The following is a 6,000-nucleotide window of genomic DNA, read 5'->3' as shown; positions in this document are numbered from 1 at the left end:
ATACTCAAAGATCATGAAGTGAAGGATCATGCTAGAAGTAAGTCTTGAGCATGGCTCAGCAAAAATGACACTGACTCAGCAAAAAAAATTTACACTCATCATCATCATCAGCCTATATTTTATGTCCACTGCAGGACGAAGGCCTCTCCCTGCGATCTCCAATTACCCCTGTCTTGCGCTAGCGTATTCCAACTTGCGGCTGCAAATTTCCTAACTTAATCATCCCATCTGGTTTTCTGCCGACCTCGACTGCGCTTCCCTTCTCTTGGTATCCATTCTGTAACCCTAATGGTCCACCGGTTATCCATCCTACACATTACATGGCCTGCCCAGCTCCATTTCTTCCGCTTAATGTCAACTAGAATATCGGCTATCCCCGTTTGTTCTCTGATCTACACCACTCTCTTCCTGTCTCTTAACGTTAGACCTAAGATTTTTCGTTCCATCGCTCTTTCTGTGGTCCTTAACTTGTTCTCGAGCTTCTTTGTTAACCTCCAAGTTTCTGCTCCATATGTTAGCACCGGTAGAATGCAATGATTGTACACTTTTCTTTTCAACGACAGTGGTAAGCCCCCAGTCATGATTTGGTAATGCCTTCCGTATGCACTCCAACCCAATTTTATTCTCCTGTAAATTTCTTTCTCGTGATCAGGGTCCCCTGTGAGTAATTGACCTAGATAAACGTACTCCTTTACAGACTCTAGAGGCTGACTGGCGATCCTGAATTCTTGTTCCCTTGCCAGGCTATTGAACGTTATCTTTGTCTTCTGCATATTCATCTTCAACCCAATTCTTGCACTTTCTCGATTTAGGTCCTCAATCATTTGTTGTAATTCGTCTCCATTCTTTCTGAATAGGACAATGTCATCTGCAAAAAATTTACACTCAAGAACCACTAAAATCGGTTCTGACGTGGGTACTAAGTGAAGGAAACACTGAAGGATAATGGTAAAAGTCATTGTCATGAGCATGACTCATCAAAAATGACAATGACGCAGTGCCAAAGAATAACACTCAAAAACCACTGAATTGGGTTCTGACATGGGTACTAAGTGAAGGAAACACTAAAGGAAGATGCTAGAAGTCATAGTCATGAGCATGACTCAGCAAAAAAATGACAATGACTAAGCAAAAAAGAGATGAACACTCAAAAACCAATGGAATGGGTTCGGATTTGGTACTGAGCAAAGGAAAAGGCTAAAGGTCATTGATTGAACTCATAGTCATGAGCATGGCTAAGGCTTTCGCCTCAAGGTCTCCTAGACGTTGGTTAAAGAGACTTCTGAGAGTCATGACGTGAACGTCATGACAAGTGTGTCATGTAGGTCATGGGAAAGCCGCCTACGTCTTGGCGATCTCATCGTGCTTTCGTTAACTTGGTATGCTCCCCGCACACTGCTTCACACAACATCGATTCCTACAGGGCGTGGGATCTGCCGGCTTTTTTTTAGCTAGCTATGTCACCACCTACGTCTTTGTGCTCTTATGGTCGTTTCGTTAACTTGGTATGTACCAAAATTGGCATAGTCTGAGAAGAGTGTATGATGAACATAAATGATAGGTCATGACTTACCTGTCATGTAGGCCATGAAACAGCCGCCTAATATTACAATGACCCAGCGAAAAAAGAATAATGCTTAAAAGCACTGAAATGGGTTCGGACGTAGGTACTAAGTGAAGGAAACACAGAAGTATTGTGGTAGAAGTCAGTCATGACCATGACTCAGGAAATATGACAATGACTCAATGAAAAAAGATTAGTACTCCATGACCAATGGAAAAAATCACAGCACATCCACGGGGTGAATGATGATGAGTGGGCGAAGCTCCGGAGGGAATCATCGGATCTCCCGCTTAAGGGGACGCTAGCACAAACGCGTTAGAAACGTGCAGTACTCTCTAGTAAGGGGGAGCGGCCACAGCGTCTTACGCAGCCATTTACACATGCCGGAACGTGCACCGCGTTTGCCGACGCCATCACATGACTGCTGAGAGAGTACAACCCCCGTATTCATAAACGCTCCTCGACTTGAACTTGACTTGCCACCGCCTTGGGCAGCGCGTTCGAAACGCGTTGAAGGTAATGCGGAGAGGCCACAGCGTCTTACACCAGCTTCTTACACGGGCCGTAACGCGCTAGCACAAACGCGTTAGAAACGCGCTAGAAACGCGGCCTTTCGTTAATGTTGGGTATTTATTGCCATCGTGGTGCGTGTGTCTATGTGCGCTTCGTGGCGTAGTGGGCTAACGCCGCGCGCTCGGAAGCGAGGGGTCCCTGGTTCGATTCCGCGCTACGGACACAACTTCGTAATTTTTTTCTCATTTTTCTCACATTGGTTACACACTACTGGTTACACACTACTACTACGACGACGGGGACGGAACGGGTGCCGCTATAAGGAGCTTCGTCCCTAATAGGTTCAGATTTGGTACTAAGTGAAGGAAAAGGCTAAAGGTTGATGGTCGAAGTCGTAGTATGAGCATGACTATGGCTTTCGCCTTTAGGTCTCTTAGGCGTAGCTGAAGGGACTCCTGAGGACTCATGACATTAATGTCATAAAATGCATGTCAAGTAGGTGTCAAACAGCCGCCTATGTCTTGGTGCTGTCATGGTCGTTTCGTTAACTTGGCAGGCTCCCCGCACACTGCTTCGCATAACATCGATTCACACAGTGCGTGGGATCTGGCGGCTTTGTTTCTTTATGTGTCCCAGACCAAAATGATTCAGAACTTACGCCTTCTGGTTCTTTGATGCTCGACATGACTTGCGTGGTCTTGGCGTACAGCTGAAATTGAAGGTTTGAAAATCATAAACACACTGTACCTCTCACTATTTGCACACTGCATATGCAGCAACTACCTTGCCTTGCATGTTGCTCCTCCACATCTCTACCTTGTACATCTTCCTCTGCGGACCTGTGCGAATAAATGTCATAGTTCGTGCATTATGCATCTAAGAGAAATCTGTATATGTGATTATTTTTGTTTCATTATTGCAAGTTGAAGTAAGTTGTGAAATGTTTACGTTTCGAAGGTGTCACTTGCAGGCGGATGACCACTTTTCACAGGATGGACACTTGTGTCGGTCGAGCTGCTGCCACCTTGCTTCAGATACTCTTGCCCTAGCGTTTCATCGGATAAGAACTACAGTGCTTCATCTTGGCTAATGTTGCCTCCGTCTGCTGGCAATTCCGTTCTGCATCAAGTGCAAACAAACCCATTTTCCATGCTTATGTTTAATAAATGTTTTAAATTCACTGGGCTTCGCGACACATAAGGGGAGGGTATTGACACGTATACATGTTTATCTTTCACCGGTGGCCGCTTTCCACCGGCTAACAAGTGTTAAACGTTATCGCTCGGCGCAGGACGCGCCTGCATCAGAAGCTTCTCGAACGTTATCGATGCTTCTATCCTTCGTCTGTGGTCACCGACGCTCATGTAATCTGATTGTATGAGCGACGCGAATTGTCTAGAACTTTCTGGAAGAGACGCGGGCATCAGGGATTAATCTGGAACCTTCGATGACTCAGGTATAAAAGCCGACGCGTTTCGCCGCTGATCAGATTTTTCGACGACCGCCGACTGTGTTCGCCGCTTTCGTTGTGCTTTGAGTGTAGCTTTCGTTTGTGGGCACAGGCTCGCCCAATAAAGAATCAGTTTCGTCATACATAGTTTTACGACTGTTTTCTTCAGCTTCACTGCTACGTGACATCTGCCTGGGACCTCTTCCGAGCCGGATTCCTGGACACCTTCACTAGCGTCGTCCGTAAAGAAAGAGCTGCAGCCTTGCTGGAAAACCGTGTACAGCTTCCGAATGAGAGCATCGGTATGTACACTGAAGAAATGACTCGATTATTCCGGCACGCCGACCCCGCTGTGCCAGAAGACAAGAAAGTTCGCATGCTCATGCGGGGAGTTAAGCAGGAGCTATTTGCCGGACTTGTGCGGAGTTTCGTCATACACAGCAAAACTGTGTATGACGAAACTGGTTGTTTATTGGGCGAACCTGTGCCCACAAAAGCAAGCTACACTCAAAGCACAACGATAGCGGCGAACACAGTCGGCGATCGTCGAAAATCTGATCAGCGGCAAAACGCGGTTTTTTCGACGATCGCCGACTGTGTTCGCCGCTATCGTTGTGCTTTGAGTGTACCTTGCTTTTGTGGGCACAGGTTCGCCCAATAAACAACCAGTTTCGTCGTACACAGTTTTACGACTGTATTCTTCAGCGTCACTGCTACGTGACATGTTTGACGACCTCGTATACCTCTGCCTCTGCACAAGCACGGCGCCGAGTCCTACGCTGCTTGCGTCGGTGTGGACTTCGGTATCGGCGTTTTCGTCGAAATGCGCAAGTATTGGCGGCGATTGCAGGCGTCGCTTCAGTTCTTCAAATGCTTCGAGTTGCGGCGTCTCCCACTTGAACTCGACGTCGGCGTTCGTGAGATACGTCAGTGGCTCTGTGATCCGTGAAAAATCCTTGACGAAGCGCCTGTAATAGGCGCACAGTCCAAGAAATCTACGCACTGCCTTCTTGTCAGCGGGCAGAGGAAAGTTGGAGATGGCCGCCGTTTTCTGAGGGTCGGGGCGCACTCCAGTTTTGTTAATGACGTGGCCCAAAAACAAGAGCTCCTCATATGTGAAGCGGCACTTTTCTGGATTTGACGTGAGTCCGGAGGTTTGATTGCTTGAAGAACTGTTTGAAGGCGCCGCAGGTGTTCTTCGAAGCTTGAGGCAAACACAACGACGTCGTCCAAATAGACGAGGCAAGTCTGCCACTTCAAGCCTGCCAGTACTGTATCCATGACGCGTTGGAAAGTCGCAGGTGCCGAGCAAAGACCCAACGGCATGACCTTGAACTTGAACAGTCCGTCTGGCGGTACAAAGGCCGTCTTCTCCCGGTCCCTCTCGTCGACTTCGATTTGCCAGTAGCCGGTTTTGAGGTCCATCAACGAAAAATACTTTGCGCTGTATAGTCGATCCAAGGCGTCGTCAATCCGTGGGAGGGGGTATACGTCCTTCTTCGTGATCTTGTTGAGGCGACGATAATCGACGCAAAAACGTAGGGTTCCATCCTTCTTCTTCACTAACACCACGGGGAACGCCTACGGACTCTTGGACGGCTGGATGATGTCGTCGCGTAGCATTTCGTCGACTTGCTGCCTTATGGCCTCGCGTTCGCGCGCCGAAACTCGGTACGGGCTCTGACGCAGTGGGCAGACCTTTTCGTCGGTAATGATGCGGTGCTTGGCGACAGAGGTTTGTCGAACTTTTGACGACGACGAGAAGCAATCCTTGTATTGCAGGAGCAGAGCTTTTAGTTGTTCTTTCTTATGCCTGGGAAGGTTCTGATTGACGTCGCAAGTTGGTTCAGGTATTATAGTCGTCGTTGCGGGTGCACTGGAATCCGTGAAGGCGAAAGCACTGCTGGCTTGTACTATTTCGTCGATGTAGGCGACCGTGGCGCCTTTGTTAATGTGCTCTTATTCGGGGCTGAAGTTCGTGAGCATCACCGTTGCTTTCCCTGCACGTAGCTCAGCTATGCCTCTAGCGATCCAAATTTCACGGTAGTGCAGTAAGTGATGATCGCCCTCGATGACGCCCTCCATGTCTGCAGGCACTTCGGTACCGACGGAAATCATTACGCTGGAGCGAGGCGGAACGGTGACTTTTTCTTCAAGCACATTCAAGGCATGGTAACTTATGCTTGTAGCCGGTGGTATCGCGTTGTGCGTTGAAAGCGTTATTGACTTGGACCTTAAGTCGATGACCAATGTGACGATGACGTGTTGATTTAGAAAGTCCATGCCTAGGATGACATCCCTGGAGCAGTGCTGCAGGATTACGAAGCTCGCCGGGTAAGTGCGGTTGTTTACCGTGACTCGCGCTGTGCAGATTCTAGTCGGCGTTATTAGGTGTACTCCCGCTGTCCGGGAAGAGAACCGACAGCTGACACTACAATCTTCGACGACGCTACGTCGAGTACAAGCCCGGAGA

The sequence above is a fragment of the Dermacentor silvarum genome, chromosome 2 (genome assembly GCF_013339745.2).
Source record: "Dermacentor silvarum isolate Dsil-2018 chromosome 2, BIME_Dsil_1.4, whole genome shotgun sequence".
Classification (NCBI taxonomy): Eukaryota; Metazoa; Arthropoda; class Arachnida; order Ixodida; family Ixodidae; genus Dermacentor; species Dermacentor silvarum.
The sequence above is the reverse complement of the archived record's forward strand: the minus strand, read 5'-3'. Positions refer to the sequence as shown.